Source organism: Pan paniscus, chromosome 14 (genome assembly GCF_029289425.2).
Source record: "Pan paniscus chromosome 14, NHGRI_mPanPan1-v2.0_pri, whole genome shotgun sequence".
NCBI classification, from domain to species: domain Eukaryota; kingdom Metazoa; phylum Chordata; class Mammalia; order Primates; family Hominidae; genus Pan; species Pan paniscus.
The window spans coordinates 35,894,069-35,912,694 of record NC_073263.2 but is presented as its reverse complement, the minus strand read 5'-3'; the positions used below and the strand labels follow the sequence as shown (position 1 = coordinate 35,912,694).

General features: G+C 41.0%; 1 protein-coding gene across 1 annotated transcript in view; it reads left to right on the top strand.

Annotated features, from left to right (window-relative positions):
• Positions 1 to 18,159: 18,159 nt before the first annotated feature.
• SPART (spartin) overlaps positions 18,160 to 18,626 on the top strand; it is a 67,320-nt gene continuing 66,853 nt past the window's right edge. The window contains exon 1 of the mRNA XM_034936582.3: positions 18,160 to 18,293. The gene's annotated coding sequence lies outside the window, so the exon portion shown is untranslated. The remainder of the gene's footprint in view (positions 18,294 to 18,626) is intronic.

The window sequence follows — 18,626 nt, the reverse complement described above, 5'->3', positions numbered from 1 at the left end:
ACCAGGACACAGTTATCTCCAACCAGTATACATCATGCAGTATTCTTCACCATACATGTGTTGCAATTTTTTATTAGCATTTGCTACAGATGAAGAATATGGTAAATTTATCACTTCCTCCCAAATTTAAGTATCATTTTTTTTCACGAAAGTTGGAATCTATTGAAAAGAAGAGAATGTGATTTCAACATTGCCCTCAGCCTGACTTCCACCATTGTGATATGATATATGTGTGCTGGGCACCTGGGGATGGTAACAGGCAGAGAAGGTGCATCACACACGCCCTCACTCAATGCAGGTGTTGACAAACAGGGCAGCAAAGCCCCTACAGGAAGGGGACCTAAGCCAGAGGGTGAGAGTAGAGCATGCTAGACAATCCCCTCATCACAGGCAGAGGGACAGTTAGGGACATAAAAGGAGGGTGGAAACATCAGGCAAGGGGAACTCCTGGGGAGAAAGGAGAACGCAGGTGAAGAGTGAGGGAGCCTGACTGGCCAGGTGGTTATGGGCTTGAGCGTGATTCTGGCACATGCATGGTCAGGAGTGGGCATGTAGAGTTCAAGTCAGAGGCAGGGAAATTGGCAAAGAAGAAATATCAGAAGGATATTTTAGGTGTGGAAATGGCAAGCTGGTCCACAGGCAGACATAGTCAACGTTGGTCTTGTTTTGCAAATTTTTTTTTTTTTTTTTTTGAGACCGGAGTCTCGCTCTGTTGCCCAGGCTGGAGTGCAGTGGCATGATCTCTGCTCACTGCAAGCTCCGCCTCCCGGGTTCATGCCATTCTCCTGCCTCAGCCTCCCGCGTAGCTGGGACTACAGGCGTCCACCACCATGCCTGGCTAATTTTTGTATTTTTAGTAGAGAAGGGGTTTCACCGTGGTCTCGATCTCCTGACCTCGTGATCCGCCCACCTTGGCCTCCCAAAGTGCTGGGATTACAGGCGTGAGCCACCGCGCCTGGCCTTGCAAATGTTTTTTATCATGGGAAAATACACAAAACATAAAATTTATTATTTTAACTATTTTAAATATACAATTCAGTGACATTAAGTATATTCACAGTGTTGTACACCATCACCACTATGCATTTCCAGAATTTTTAAAAAACATTTTTTATGCTTTATTTTGTTTTTAATTGATACATAACTCTACGTATTTGTGGGGTACAGTGTGACGTTCCATAACATAGATGAACCTAAAGGACATGCTAAGTGAAATATGCAAAAGCACAGAAAGACATATAGTGCATGATCTCACATGTGGAATCTAGAAAAGTTTGTCTCCTAGAAGTAGAGAGTAGACTAGTGATTTCCAGAACTTTTTCATAACACACAGAAACTCTGTATTCATTAAACAATAACTTCCTTTTTCCCCTTACCTCCAGCTCCTGGAAAGCTCTATTCTACTTTCTGTCCATGAATGTGCCAGTTATCGGTATCCCATATAAGTGGAATCACGCAATATTTATCCTTTTGTAGCTGACTTATTTCACTTAGCATAATGTTTTCATATGTAGCATGAACACTGTAGCATGTATCAGACTTTCATTTCTTTTTATGGCTGGCTACTATTCCATTGGATTATATTCCAATATTTTTTATCTAATTTGTCTATTGATGGACACTTGGGTTGTTTCCATATTTTGGTTACCGTAAATAATGCTGCTATGACATTGGTGGAAAAGTATTATGCTCCTTCTTTCAATTCTTTTGTGTGTATTCCTAGGAGTGGAATTGCTGGATCACATGTAATTTAATTGTTTATTTAAGTTTTTAAGGAAGCACCAGACTTTTTCACAGAAGCTGCAACATTTTACATTCCCACCACCAATGCACAAGTGTTCCAATTTCTCCACATCCTCACTAATATTTATTATTTTCCCTTTTTTTTTTTTTTGAGACAAGAGTCTCAGTTTGTCACCCAGGCTGGAGTGCAGTGGTGTGATCTCGGCTCACTGCAACCTCCGCCTCCCAGGTTCAAGCGATTCTCGTGCTTCAGCTTCCCAAGTAGCTGGGATAACAAGTGCATGCCACCACACCTGGCTAAGTTTTGTGTATTTAGTAGAGACAGGGTTTCACCATGTTGGCAAGACTGGTCTCTAACTCCTGGCCTCAAGTGATCCACCTACCTTGGCCTCCCAAAGTGCTGGGATTACAGGTGTGAGCCACCATGCCTGCCCTCCCTATTTTTAAAACAATAGCCATTCTAATAGGTATGAAATAGTGTCTCATTGAATTTGCATATTTTGGTTTTGTAATTTTTTAGAGATAGATTTCACTGGAGGTTTGCTCTGTATCAGGTACTGTGCTAAGCACTTTATATGTTTATTACTCATTAATCCTCACAGTAGATCTATGAAATAGATCATTTTATTCTTTCTTTACAGATAAGGCTAAGAGAGGCTAGGTAACTAGTCCAAGTTCCGATGGTTAGTAGGAAAGGGAGCCAGGATTCAAATCTGGATGGATCTGCCTCCATACTTCATGCTCCCAGCTGTTCTTATGCTCCTTCCACTGCACTGACCCGAGGAGAGGGGCTGGCATGGCTTGGCTTTTCTGTTCCCTCCTCATTAGGTCCAGGTGATCTCCAACTGGCTGGTGTCTGCCACTTTCCAGATTGAGGTGGGATTCATCAGCCACTTATGACTAGTGACTACGACTCATGCCAAGTTCAAGTGGAGGCTCTGATTTTTCTAACATAAATCAAAAACGTATACAAATGCACTGCCTTGTGGAAAATGTTGACCAATATCCTTTGGTTCATAAGTAGTAACTAATCTACTAATGCAATTCAGAAGTCATAAGTCAACCCATCTTAAACCCAAAGAGGGAAGCCCTTCAAAGGTTTCTGAGCAGTGATAAAGCTAAAAGTTGAGAAATGGGCTACAAATATTTCTGCATTACTTAATAATATTTTTATAATTATTTTCCTTTTTACAAAATAACTTAATCAGACTATTTACAATGAATTACACTAGGCAAGAGGTTTTTTTTAAGTTTGAGAAGCCACAAGATATCGATACCATTTCCTACTTTTAAAGGACCTTGTATATTTTGGTAAGATTACATGAACTGCTGACCTTTAGTCAATTTTGTATGATCATGGAAACACACAGTATCATTTCTACTACCAATTTAAAAAACTATCTTTTATGTGTGGGCAAAATGAAAAGTCAGTCTACATACCCTTTATGTACCTGTTATATAAGTAACTCTGTAATTAAGAAAAAAATTCCCAAAGTCCTTATCCCATCATTTATAGTGAGAAAGACAGATTGGTGAAAGCATCCAGGTGCTGGAGGTTTAGACTACAAATTAGAGTTCACATCAGCAGTAAAAAGGTGCTCACATTTTCTTGAGTTCCTATATTATAGGGTTATACCAAAGAATTCCTTCTTGCCATGGATATAATTTTTGTACCCACTACGTCTTTTAGTTGGGGTTGTAAATTAACATCTATAACATCTATTTTATACTATTCCTCTCTACAATAAATAATCCACTGTTCATTATAACTATCATCTGCTACAGTGTCCTGTGTGTATTTTGGCTTACATCAATACAGTTCTTTCATACCTTTCTCCTGATCAGTCTGCCCCTTGCCTGCATATACTTGTACCTTTTTTAAAAAGTTCTTTCTAATTTTAGTTTTTCATTTATTCCCTGACATATTGTATTGAGCTTTAAAAGAAGGGATGGCACAGAGGGAGACATGGTGTTCTTAAGAAGGATCACAATGCAGACAGTAAGTCGGTGGAGTCACTACAACCCCATATTTCTTTCTTAGCTCTGTAGACTGAAGAATTCAGTTTTTTAGCCTTCTAGAATTTACAGACCAGGTCAGGAATTGCTTCATATAAGATTTCATACAAACTCATATAAGACTAATTTAAAACCCAAAATTTGATTATTTCTGATTTAAATATTGGCAGGGAATATTACGAATGTTAAGCAAGTTGAAAGCATCAACTAAGCTGGCATGTACGCTTTCCCCAGCAACTATGCCGGATACAAACCCATGTAGTGCATTGTAGCTCAAAGACACTAGCCAGAAGGATTCTTTACTGAGAATGTTCCCTTCTGGACAGTAATACAGAGGTAGCAAATTTTGCCTTACTCCCAACTCCATTTTGAGGTTCCATGCAGACTGCTGTCCACTGATGGAATAAAACAAAGTTCTTACCGATTTCTTTATATTTTCAATCCGAGGTATTCAACCTAGTTAACTCTACTGAACATGGGCAGTTCCCCAGTCTTCATGATCAGTAAATGTACTATTGGTGAGGCATGGTGGCTCATGTCTGCAATCCCACACTTTGGGGGGCCAAAGTGGGAGGTTCATTTGAGGCCAGGAGTTCAAGACCAACCTGGGCAACATAGCAAGACCTTGGCTCTATATTAAATTATTTTTTTTTTAAATGAAGTGCTAAGGGAGACCCCATCTCCACAAAAAATTTTGAAAATTAGCCAGGCATGGTGGTGCACGCTTATAGTCTAAGTTACTAGAGAAGCCAAGGTGGGAAGATTGCTTGAGCCCAGGAGGTCCAGGCTGCAGTAAGTTATGATTACACCGCTGCACTCCAGCCTGGATGACAGAGTGAGACACTGTCTCAAAAAATAAATAAATAAGGTTACTATTTTTTAGGGCAGCTATGGTAGATGCTGCTATTGGCTGCCCACCATCCAGTTTCGCTAGGACCTCCTCCCCATTAGATAGGTAATCAAGGGCTCCCCCCTCCCCCTCACCAAGCAGTTCACCAAGCAGATGCTCTTTTCTAAGAATCTGACTCTTGAGCAGAGGGAGACTGAAAAATGTCAGAGTTTCATTCTATTCCACACTGACTGGTCTATCCCTGCTATGACGTGATTGTGTTTCCAGCTTCCTTGCCTCTGGAATGACCTTGGTCCTTGCCCATCCCTAAGCCCAATGTCACAGTCACTAATTGATGCTGACAGCCTCCAACATCATTCTCCCAAACAATTTTTCTAAAGTTAAAGTCAGTTTCTGTTTCTTGCAACCAAAAAACCCTAAATGGTAGAGTGAATTGTTTCTTCAAATGGCTTACCTCATCTCTGTTGTGTTAGTTTTTACCAGTTTTACCTTTTAGAGACTCTCTGGAGAAAACTGAGGGTAAACAAATCCATCTTAACTGTGTGGAATGTGTACACTGGATATAATAATGTCTGCACCTGAAACTCAGTGGTCCATGAGTGACTACACCAATCTCTAGCTAACAGCTCTGTATCATCAGAGAAAATCCTGCTGCTGCTAGGAATGATATCTAAATAGATGCTATCTATACTAGAAAGTCTCCCTTTTGAACAACACTGTTTCTTAAAGGAAAAAAGTAAAGATCACTCAAAAAAGAGAAAGTTTAAAAGATGCTGTTTATAAAATGTAATATAGCCTTACATCATTTTCCATGTCTTTCTTACTTATATTTATGAGTGTTTTTTGTTTGTTTTGTTTTTGAGATAGTCTCACTCTGTCATCCAGACTGGAGTACAGTGGCACAATCTCGGCTTACAGCAACCTCCGTCTCCCGGGTTCAAGTGATTCTCCTGCCTCAGCCTCCCAAGTAGCTGGGACTACAGGTGTCCACCCCTCATACCCACCTAATTGTTGTATTTTTAGTAGAGACAAGGTTTCGCCATGTTGGCCAGGGTGGTCTCAAACTCCCAACCTCAGGTGATCCACCTGCCTCGGCTTCCCAAAGAGCTGGGATTACAGGCATGAGCCACCGTGCCTGGCCCTTCCCAGTGTTTTTATAGAACATAACACATTGAGAATGCAAGAAAAATTTTTGCTTCAGGTATAATTAAAGATGAAAAAATCATTTTTCTTAAAGACTGAATTAGATGCTCTCAAAATGGATTTATTTGAGGAGCTGGCCCCTCTTACTTATGTTGGCATAAATAAGCAGAGAATTGTTTGACTGAACTAAAAACTGAATACTTGAACTTGACCATCAGAGCTTGTGAACAGTTAAAAGATAACATTTGGATCTGAACATTTGTGCTAACTTCAAGTCTATACCAGAGAGCAGAATGGTTTCGTTGCAATCCACTCATGTCTGAAAGATTTTATTTAACCTTAGGAAAAATTATTTCACCCAAGAATGCACTACCTAAGAAGGCAGTGATCTGTGCTTGTGCTTGATACACCTGTCATCTGGATAATGATTCCAAACAGGAAAAGCAGAGTGAATGAGTGATGAGTCAGTGGTATTGAAGCATGCTAACTATGAAAGTGATCAAAGCAATTTTTCACTGGGTGATAATATGTAACAAATACTTTTGAGGACTATATAGAATGCTTCATTTTATTTCCTTTTTGTATCTTAAAAAAGAAATGCTGGCCCGGCGTGGTGGCTCACACCTATAATCCCAGCACTTTGAGAGGCTGAGTCTGGCAGATCATGAGGTCAAGAGATGGAGACCATCCTGGCCAACATGATGAAACCCTGTCCCTACTAAAAACACAAAAATTAGCTGGCCGTGGTGGTGTGCATCTGTAGCCCCAGCTGCTCAGGAGGCTGAGGCGGGAGAATCGCTTGAACCCAGGAGGTGGAGGTTGCAGTGAGCCAAGTTCGCACCACTGCACTCCAAACTGGGCGACAGAGCAAGACTCCATCTCAAAAAAAAAAAAAAAAAAAAAAAAGGAAAGAAACGAAGAAATGCTATTAAAAGTTAAGAGCATTTGTGACCCATATCTAAATTTCAGTTATATTTCAAGGATGTATACATTTAAGTAATAATTAGGAGCTTGGTCCTCTAATCTGATGAGTTAAGAAGTTGAACTTATTATTATTCTTCGGGCTCACAAGTGGCTGAGGAATCCTGGACTGGACTGAACTGGACAAATTCAGTCATTCAACAAATCTCTAAGACATATGTTTTAGAGGCAAGAAACACTGGGAATGTACACAAAAAGCAAAGTGGCTGCTCTCATGTGGAGTGTCTATTTCATTAGGAAAATATAAAATTGATTTTAAAAAGTCAAAAATGAGATTTAATACATTTCATATAAAGAAAAAATAGAGTAGTATGAAAAGAGAGTGAGAGGTAAGTACTGTGGATTGGGTGGTAAGTAAGGAAGGGTCCTATAAGGATGTGACATTTAGGTTGAGTGACAAAGAGTAGCCAGCCATAAAAGGATCAGGAGCAACAGCTTTCCAGGAAGAGGAAGAGTTAGTACAAAAGCCCTAAGAAATGAAGTGGCAAGTTCAAGAAACAAACAAACAAACAAACAAAAAGACAGCTTGTCTATGTCATAGTAAGCAAGAGGGAAATGGCTTAAGATGAAATCAGTAAGCTAGACAGAAGCCGGTCATGGAAGCTTTGTAAGCTCTGCTGAAGAATTCAGATTTTACTCTGAATATAACAGGAAGCTAGTTGAAGATTTTAAGCAAGGAATGGGCTTGATCTGATTTATAATACTTGGGGTTTTTTGTTTGTTTGTTTGTTGTTTTTTGAGACAGAGTCTTGCTCTGTTGCCCAGGCTGGAGTGCAGTGGCACAACCTTGGCTCACTGTAACCTCCACCTCCTCGGTTCCAGTGATTCACCTGCCTCAGTCTCCCGAGTAGTTGGGATTACAGGTGCACACCACAACACCCTGCTAACTTTTGTATCTTTAGTAGAGATGGGGCTTCACCATGTTGGCCAGGCTGGTCTCGAACTCCTGACCTCAAGTGATGCACCCATCAGCCTCCCAAAGTGCTGGGATTACAAGTGTGAGTCACCACACTCCAACCCTATAATGCATTTTAAGAAGATCAATTGAGACGCTTTGGAGAAGGTAAGAGGCATGAATAGAAGCGAGGATCCCCATGTGAAGACCAGTGTAGTAGTCTAGGAAAGACATGTGATGACTTAGGCGAGGTTGGAACAGTACTGACAGTGCGGAAGGGAGAGAGCCAAGACATGTTTAGAGGCAGCAGCAACAGAATCTGCTGGTGAATTAAATGTAGGATATAGGGGAAAGAGAGGAGTCAGTGATGACTTCTAGATTTTTGGCTTGAGTAGCTGGGTGGTATCATTCACTGAGATGGGGATGAGTGAAGGAGAAGTGAGTTTGGCAGTAGACATCAAGAGTTCCATTAAGTCCCATCACAGTCATGTTGTGATAGTGAGACGCCATGTAGACACAACTGCCAGGCAGCAGAATATATGAGCATGGAGGTCTGTTCATCAGCATGGGTGGTATGTAAAGCCATAGGTCTTAGTGAGGTTACTTCAAGACCATGTGTTGCTAGAGAAGAGAATAGCACCCAGGGAAGAACCCTGGAGCACCACCGTATTTTTAAATTGAGTAGTGACGAAAACATCGACAAAAAAAAACTGAGAAAGCAGAGAGAGGAGGAAGGTGATGCGACTGCTGCCGTGGAAATGAAGGAATGAAAGTGTTTTAAAGAGAGAGTGATGGATTGTGTCAATTGTGCTAAAGAGTTGAGTTAGATAAGCAAAATAACTGGTTATATTAGTGATGAGACCACTAATAGGGGCTCTGATGTCTAGGAGGATTCTGGATGGAGTTTAATTTCATGTGGTACTGCTTTTAATTTCAGTGAAAAATTCCTGAGATTCTACTGGTTGCCAGTTACTAGGCCAAGGGAGGGGCATAGAGATTAAAAAGTCTAGGAGCTTAGATTGGAAAAGAAAGACATGGGAACAAATAGCTGCAATTCAGTATAATAAAAACATATTCAAGATGGTGTGAGAAAGGCAAAATGATTAGGTGTATGCAGTCCTGACACAGCTCCTTGTTTTAGTGGGCCTAGAAATACCAGTCAGAGCACATTGAGCCATAGTAAGCACTGAATAAATGCCAGCCATGGAACGGGAACTGAGAAGACGGACAAAATCTGTCTGGAAGAATTGAGTGAGGTGTCACAGAGAAGGTGACATTTCCAAACTGGGTCCTGAAAGAGCAGTGTTGAATCTATCTGGCTTATAAGAGGGATACAGAAATTCCAGACTAAAGAAAGAGAAGGAGCAAGAGTAAAGAGAGTTGGAAATGCATGACCTACATAGGGAAGTGCATTCAGTTCCGTGTGGCTAGTCAGTGGGTGCAGGGAATGTAGTGCATTGAAACAAGCTTGGCTGGGACTAGATGCAAAGAGCCTTGTAGGACATGTTAAGCGATTTGGACTTTGATCTTTAGGCAGTGAGAATTCAAAGAAGGTTCTTAGGCAGAGGCACAGAATAATTAGAAACGGGTTTTAGGAAGATGGCTATTGACAATCTGAAACATAGCATGAAAGAAGTGAAGCCAAGAGGATTTTCTTTCGATGTCAGCATGTTAGAGCCTAAAGAACATTGGTGTTTATTTCTAAGTAAGAAATACATAGAAAATAGGATGCCAGGCGCCGTGACTCATGCCTATAATCCCAGCACTTTGGGAGGACAAGGTGGGCAGATCACTTGAGGTCAGGAGTTTGAAATCAACCTGGCCAACATGGTGAAACCCCATCTCCACTAAAAATACAAAAATTAGCCAGGCATGGTGGTGGGCACCTGTAATCCCAGCTACTTGGGAGGCTGACACAGGAGAATCGCTTGAACCCAGGAGGCAGAGGTTGCAGTGAGCAAAGATCGCACCACTGCACTCCAGCCTGGCGACAGAGGAAGACTCCGTAGAAAAGAAAAGAAAAATATAGAATATATAGATATAAGGTAAGGCTTAAAAAGTTTAACACTTTGGAAATCTCAGGAAAGTTTGACTTTGGTGATTCCCAGGAGGTCTAGACAAAGAGTTGGGAGGCTGCTGGAATGGTGATGGGTACCTGAAAATGAGTGTAGCAGTAGAGGAAAGAAAGGGGTGGAGTCTATAGACACAGACATAGGGGTGAGAGGAAGAGCTGAAGAACACCCTGAGTGTCCTTAGTCTTCAGTTGACCCCCAAAATGAGGCCAGGACAGTCTTGGGGTGGAAAAATAACTGAATATCTGTAGTTGACAAAGTAAAAAAGATTTCTATGCACATTACTTCCGATAATCTTTATAGCACCTTGCAACATAGCCATTATTATTATTACATTCCATATGAGACTCAGAATGATTAAGAGAATTGCACAAGATCCTGATAAGCTAATGAATTCCAGATGGGAGTTCTATTCTATTTCTCCAGAAACCCAGAGAAGAGCTCTTTCTAGGCCACAGCAGCCTATCAGGAAGCAGGAGAGTATAAAGAGAAAAATATGGTTTGCATTACCCTCCAGTTTTATATGAGTTCAGTGTCACCCAATTTAAATTCCATATGTATATTCCAGTATACTGGACTATAAACCAGTGTTCTTCATTAAGGAAAACATCTCTAAGCTATTATCTGGGCTACAGTATAGACCCAGGACCATGACACAGACTCTGTATGTAGGTCAGACACATGAAATGAAGCAGAAGGTATAAGCAATGGAATGGGAGGGTGAAATTGTTGGCTCTTTGTTGTTAGGTACCTTTTTAAATACAATGAGCATAAAAATGCAATAGAAATACACAGAGGGTGGCACAGATAAAATGATTTTGCTTGTGAAATACCTTCTCAAATCACAGCTATCAACTACAACCCCTCACTGGTACACAGAAAGTCTTGCCTTCTAGGAGCTCAGAGAATGAAACAAAGCTTGATACTTAGAGCAAAGTGAGGCATCTTATGATGAATTATAAAAGACAAAATGAAATTTATAATAAATTTGCTTGCTGGGCACAGGCTCATGCCTGTAATCCCAACACTGGGAAGCCAAGGTGGGCGGATCACTTAAGCCCAGGAGTTCGAGGTCAGCCTGGGTAACATGTTGAAACCCCATCTCTATGAAAAAAATAAAAAACTTAGCTGGGTGTGGTGGCACACGCCTGCAGTCCCAGCTACTCAGGAGGCTGAGGTGAGAGGATTGCTTGAGGCTGGGAGGTGTAAGCGGCAGTGAGCTGGGATCATGCCCCTGCACTCCAGCCCAGTGATAGAGCGGGAGCCTCAAAAAATAAATAAAATAAGATAAAATAAATCTGTTAAAGAGAATGGTAGAGCTGTTGAACACTGAACTTTCACACCTGTTTTCTATAAGAGAAAACCCACAGATACCTTCAGGACAAAGAAGTCCTTCTTCAGAGAAAACGCATGAACTAACATATAACTACAGAAAACTATCTTCTATAGGCAAAGTAAGGTCTCCTTTCCAAAATTCACTCTTTCATGAGAGTCATAAACACCAGAAGTGTTATTTTAATGATATAAAATGAAGAACATTTTCCTCTGAGGATATAGCCCCTCAGGAAGGCAGTCTTTCCCCCAGCATAAAGGTGACCTTGAGTCACACAGTGAGGTCGGCTTTCAGTGTCTCTTACCTGTCTTCTCAACAATTCCTCAAATTCTCTTTCACTTAGAGTCTCCATTTCCTTTAGAGAGCAAGGCTTAGAGATCTGACACAAATCTCCCCAAGAGAAGCCACTCTTGAAATGACACCAGTCTTTTATACTTTAATGACTACTAAAGGCTTCAGGTGGAGCAAGGAAGGGGAGAGTAAGAAATGCTCTGTGTTGGCGGGGCGCAGTGGTTCACGCCTATAATCCCAGCACTTTGGGAGGCCAAGGAGGGCGCATCACCTGAGGTAGGGAGTTCAAGCCCAGCCTGACCAACATGGAGAAACCCCGTCTGTCCTTAAAAAAAAAAAAAAAAATAGCCGGGCGTGGTGGCATATGCCTGTAATCCCAGCTACTCGGGAGGCTGAGGCAGGAGAATCACTTGAACCCAGGAGGCAAAGGTTGCGGTGAGCCGAGATCGCACCATAACACTCCAGCCTGGGCAACAAGAGTGAAATTCTGTCTCAAAAAAAAAAAAGAAAAGAAAGAAAGAAAGAAATGCTCAGTGTCTGCTGGTAGAGGAATGAGCCTGAACATTCCCGGCATCAGACTGCTAATTTACCACTTTGTCTTTGATTTAAACAAGACCATGGTACCCCACGCAGGGCAGGAGAGCAGGCCTTTAGGTTGATTTTGTTTCAGGCTGTTCCACTGTCAAGTACAGTACTATTTTGATAAAAATAGGATAAGAAGGTGAAGAATATGAATTGTCTCAATCTAGCAATTAATGAGAGTTTAGTTTTCTCCAGTTTGAACTTGGGTTTGTGAAGCTTGCAGTCAGTAGATCAGTACCACCCAAGACTGACAATCTTTCTTTCAAAGACAAACAACAGTCATTTAAAATGTAAATAACTTTAGCAAAAAATAGAACTCTTCTTCTTCGACTTACTAGACGTAATTTGCATATTTATGACTTTTCTGATTTTTAACTCTGTATATGCCTACTTTTAAATGGTTATAATTATATATACTAAACTTCATTTAATTTTTAATCAATCATTATCTTGTATGCTTCTTTAGATAAAATATACAGCTTCCTTATTATTTTAAATGAAATGATTGCATAAAAGTCTATGAAGTTACTGGATAATAATTGAGTTAATCATCTTTATATTTTTATACTTTGGAGCTTTTAGCTTTGGAGCTTTTATCAGTAAAAATGATGTATCGGGCCGGATGTGCTGGCTCACACCTGTAATCCCAACACTTTGGGAGGACAATGTAGGCAGATCGCTTGAGCCCAGGAATTTGAGACCAGCCTGGGCAACATGGCAAAACCCATCTCTACCGAAAAATAATAAAAAAAAAAATTAGCTGGGTGTGGTGGCACACGCCTGCAATCCCAGCTACTCTGCAGGCTGAGGTGAGAGGATTGCTTGAGCGATCTAGGAGGCAGAGATTGCAGTGAGCCAAGATCATGCCATTGCATTCTGGCCTGGGCAACAGGAGTGAAACCCTGTCTCAAAAAAAAGAAAAGAAAAGAAAAGAAAATGTATAGAAACTATTTGTTTCCCTTTGAATTAATTATTTAAAATAACAGGCATGGTGACTGACTAGTGGCAGATGTAAAGGCTTTGGAGGAAGAAAGATTTGAGTTCAGATCCTGACTTTGCCACTTTGAGGCAATGGGCCCATGAGAATACATCCCCTCGGAAGCTCAGATGCCTCTTCTTTAGAATGGGGCTAACAAGTCTTAAATGAGAAAATACAAACAGAGCATCTAATGTGTGGTTGCACTGTGGCCATGGCATAATGAAGGGCAGCTATTTTGCCGCAGCAAGAACTATTAAGTAGGATGTTCAGATCCTTCCCTGATCCTCTCCTTCCAAAACACAATGCAGTACTCCAATAAGCACCATGCCTACTCAGTTGTCCCTGTGTCTCTCCCTCTTAACGAGGACATTTTTTGATTGCTTGCATAGGAACCAAGGTATCTGCCACAGAAAGAGCAGGAAAGAAGAGAGCAAGTTCCACATAAGGTAGGGCCTCATGGGACAGTTTTAGTGTTGACATATGAGAGAAGTTCTGGAGCATACAAGAAAACTGGAGCATGAGAGAGGGGTTTTTAAAAGATTTTGCCCCAGGGTCGGAATCATATCCCTCTAACGTTCTTCATCAACTAAAAATAAAGAATGTAGTCACTTTTTAAAATTTCTGTGGCTGCTGAATTCTGCCGCTGGAACATGACTTTGCTCTGAAAATAAGCAGGTGATCCCTAGATGTATAAGGGTTGCATTATCATGATCATTGTTATTATTATCAGTATTTATTCATATATTTGGAGCCCAGCACCTGAGCCCAGGAGGTTTGATGCTACAGGATGAAGGGGTAAAATCATCTTTGTGGCTAATAACATTTTACTATTTAGAAAAACTGCTCTGGTTTACATGGCCTGGCACCTTTCAAAAGACTTAAGTTCCTTCCCTGGTCTTAAGTGCCAGGGTCTCCAGATGGATGAAGTGTGTTGGTCATTAGGCATCCTCTCTCTGGAAAACTTAGTATGTGTCTGAACTTAATGGTGGTGGGGCTCACTCAATCTCTGGGGAGAGAGGGTACTTCTGGAGAACCCTATTATCTCATAAGCAGTAAAGGCAAGAAAGGACTTGACAGCTATTCTCTCCCTAGGCTACCTCCCTTGCCCTCTCTGGGGGTATATCATACCATAAGGGGTCAATCCTTAATGTTAATTGTCTCAGCAATTCCATGGTAAGTGTACACAATTACATCACAAATTGCAAAAAGTTTAATCTAGATTTACCAAACAGATAAGAACAGTTATCTTTTTATTTACCAAACAGATAAGAACAGTTACCAAACAGATAAGAACAGTTATCCATTCAAAGCAGTTTCAGCTTTGAATGGATCCAATTCTTAGTAGCTTCCCAGAGGAGTTGTATTTTTCAACAGCTTTAACTGTTTAAAAGCTGTTATCGGCCTGGCACAGTGGCTCACGCCTGTAATCCCAGTACTTTGGGAGACCAAGGTGGGCAGATCACGAGGTCAAGAGATGGAGACCATCCTGGCCAACATGGCAAAACCCCATCTCTACTGAAAATACAAAAATTAGCTGAGCGTGGTGTGCCTGTAGTCCCAGCTACTTGGGAGGCTGAGGCAGGAGAATCACTTGAACCCAGGAGGCAGAGGTTGCAGTGAGCCAAGATCGCACCGCTGCACTCCAGCCTAGTGACAGAGCGAGACTTCATAAAAAAGAAAAGCTGTTATCTTCTTGACTACCCATCAAAAAGCTAAAAACGATCAATCAAATCTCTGTATTAGCTCAAGGTTACAACTATGTAAAAAGCTAAATTTAGAATAAAAACAAAACCAAGAAGCAGATCAGTTCACAAAAGCCACATACTGTCATCAGCTCCATAAATAAATAATATCCCTGGCCAGAGTAAATAATTAGGAAGTATCTATCTTTGCATTATAAATGGCAATAGAAATAAATCAGATATTCACACATACAAAAGGAATGGCCACTCCCATGCCTCCATCTAATTAAAAAATTAAACATGGCCAGGCAAGGTGGCTCACACCTGTAATCCTAGCACTTTGGGAGGCCGAGGTGGGTGGATCACTTGAGCCAAGGCAACATGGCAAAATCCCATCTCTACAAAAAATACAAAAATTAGCTGGGTGTGGTGGTGAGCACTGTAGTTCTAGCTACTCAGGAGGCTGAGATGGGAGCTCAGGAGGTCACTGCTGTGGTGAGCCCAACACCTGAGCTCAGGAGGTCAATGCTGTGGTGAGTTCCCACTACATTTCAGCCTGGGTGACAAAGATCCTGTCTTAAAAAATAAAGAAACAAATAAATAAGTAAATAATAAAACATAAGAAATCTACAAAAATTCGTATTCTGGTCTCCACCAATCTATACTAATAGAAGTCACAGAGTAACACCATAACTCCTGCCCACAGTCATAATTCACAACACAGCTTCTACAGTCAAGGCAATGTGTCAAATAAGTTTTGTGGGACAGTAGAATCTCTTTAGTAACTGTATTAGTTCATTTTCACGCTGCTGATAAAGACATACCCAAGACTGGGTAATTTATACAGGAAAAAGGGTTTAATGTACTTACAGTTCCATGTGGTTGGGGAGGCCTCACAATCATGGTGGAAGGCAAGGAGGAGCAAGTCACGTCTTACACGGATGGCAGCACGCAAAAAGAGAGAGTTTGTGCAGGGAAACTCCCCCTTATGAAACCATCAGATCTCATGAGGCGTATTCACTATCATGAGAACAGCATGGGAAAGACCTGCCCCCATGATTCAATTACCTCGCATCAGGTGCCTCCCACAGTATGTGGGAATTTAAGATGAGATTTGGGTGGGGACACAGCCAAACCATATCAGTAAGATATTATAGATATGTATAGAAATCTGAAGTGTTAAAGATGTCATTAAGTAAGTAGCTTTTTAAAAAAAGTATTTGACATAGTCAGGCCATTTTAAAGGGAGGCTTGAAGTTCTGTCTAGGCTAGTGAGACCTGAAGCTCAGTCATCTTCACTCCAGATACACACACATACACATACATGCAGAAACATACCACATGCTACAAACATATGTGCAACTAAAAAATAAGTCATAGATAACTGTGAATGGGAAAGAAACGCCTAATGCCTGTAAGGGCGAAGAGTAGGCTAAACTTGGTAGGGCTGAGATAGGTGGCTGGCTTCAGCAAGTAGTTTGCAAGTGAAACTTAAATCTTTTTGACACCAGAGGTGAAATTACCCAGGCCCATCAATCACCGGCAACAGTAGCAGCCCTCTGCTTCAGGGCTCCTGATTCGTTTTTCTTCCTGCCAAATGACAAGACCCTCTGTGTGGGCAGAAAGGGAGGTAGGAAGGAGCAGGCAGGTAGCAGAAGGCAGTGATGAAGTACAGATCTTGTTTCCTCACCTTGGAGAGGACTGCTAATAAGCCCTCATAATTGTTAGTTAGTTTTAATGTTGGTACTCTGACAGAGATTAAGTTATGTAAGTATCTTTTAAAAATCAGTTACCATTTTTATTTCATACAAATAATCACTCCTTCCTCTTTATGTGCCATACCATACACTTCCCAGAATAATTTATTCTGTAGATCTCTCCCAGAAGACAAGAACCTGAGAATACACTGATTGTCAAGGAGGATTTATTGAAAAGCATTTTCTATAGTTAGTATAAAGTTGTTCTATGTTAACAAGAACTGTCTACCCAAATATCATGAAATAAATCTGTTTACAGAATCCTTTCTTCTACAATCTCATGCTTACATCCTGCTTAAGGCAAAGATGGAAACTTGGTACAACTATTTATACTGCATCTCTATTAGCATTAGCTAAATGCACTGCAAAGGCTCCATCTTGTTACCCTGACTTGAGTGGCCTTTCATTGTGTGTGTGTGTGTGTGTGTGTGTTTGTGTGTGTGTGTGTGTGTGTGTACGTGTGTGTGTTCTGGGCATGCGGGATTTCTGGCAAAGAGTTTTGAACCACAATGGCTGGGGGATTAAATAGGAAAGTGTGCTGGTGGGAGATCTTAATCTGCCACAAAAATGACACTAAACAGAGGGAGAATGTCATGCTAGATGTTAAAATGCAAGTTTTACAGCGGCTTGAGATCCTTTCAACGAAATAGTCAAGGAAACCAAGAAATCAGTAGGCAATCAATTAGGAATAGATGGAAAGTGCTTTGACATAAAGAAAACCACCACTGCCACCTCAATTTGGTGACAGCTGACAAACAGTAAAGGGAAGAAACGATGGCTTGAGGCACATCATGACTTTAAGGGATTAGACGAGAACATACATTGGAGATATGTGTACTGTACATATATATATATATATATACAGAACATACATACATAGAGAAGGTACACACAGAACACACACTGGAGTCTCCTTGGAAGCTGTGCCACAAAGCAGTGGTTTTCAAAGTGTGATCCCAGACCAACAACATCCGTATTACTTGGAACCTGTAAGAAATGTTAATTTTGGGACTCCACCTTACCTAGCAAATTAAAAATTCTGGGTTGATGTCCAGCAACATGCATTTTAACAAATCTTTCAGGTGATTCTAATGCCTGCTAAAGTTTGAGAACCACTGGAATTATATTTCAGTTAGGCTTTCATTTCTGGCTGCTTCGTCTACATGCAGGGTGTGTGTGTGTGTGTGTGTGTGTGTGTGTGTGTGTGTGTTATATGTCTGAAATTTTTAAAAAGGATACTAATCTTTAAATTTTTGCTTGCTTTAATCCAGTGGTGTTAATAGAAGAAATAAGAAACACAAAAATGGGGTCAATAAGAAGAAATAAGTAAGCTAAAATGATAGGAAAAGGCCAACAGAAAAATAAACAAATAATTTTTTATTTTCTCTTTCATATAGTCAAGTGTGAGCCCCTTGAATTTCTACTGATGTAAAAATCGTATTTGTTTTCATTTGGAAGGAGCCTTCGGAACCTCTGCTGCCACCTTCTCATCTTACAGATGAGGACCTGATCGGGGTAAGGTTTTACTGACCTGCCAGGTTAGACGGCAAGTTCGTGACCCAGGGTCTGAGGAAGAGAGATCGCAGGTAAAAGTTTGAATTGAGTAGATATTCTTGGTTTGGGAGAAAAATAAAGTGCTTATCCACATTTTTTGAAGTTATGTGAATCATTTAAATTGTCTTCCCCATCTCCTGGCTCCTGCCAGAGACTGGTGCTAAGACACGCGTGGTTGGAGGAACACACGCTCTCTCGGGAGGTGACGGCCCAGCAGATGGATCAGCACCACAGACCCTGGCCCCAGCTGCAAGGCTGCCTTTGCCAGGAGAATGAAAGAGTCTTTTCACTCTTGTTTCCTCTCTCCCCATGCCAGGCTCAGCACCAGTACCAGCCCCCACCTTCCGTCTGTGCATGTTTTCTTCAATCCTGGAAGGAAATCATAAGTGATTTGCCCCAAAAGGATTGCTTTTGAGTGAGTAAAGAGATAAACTTTATTATCATTATTAATCACTACTATTTTATTTATGCTCTATAATAACCCTCCTTCTTTCAGAAGGTATTGGGCGGGGCCGGAGGAGCTTTATTTTTAAGGGCTGGTTATCTGTCCCATCCCTGACCAGGCCACAACGTCATCAAAGTTCTATTGTATATTTTAAACTTAACAGAAAGTTCAATTCAACAGAAAGCCAAAGGTATGAAGAGCCAGGCCTGCGATCTCCATGGCTTCACTCTTCCTACAGTGTGGAGTTCACTGCCTTGCACACCATGAAGTCTCTATAAATATTTGGTGAATTACTGAGTGAAT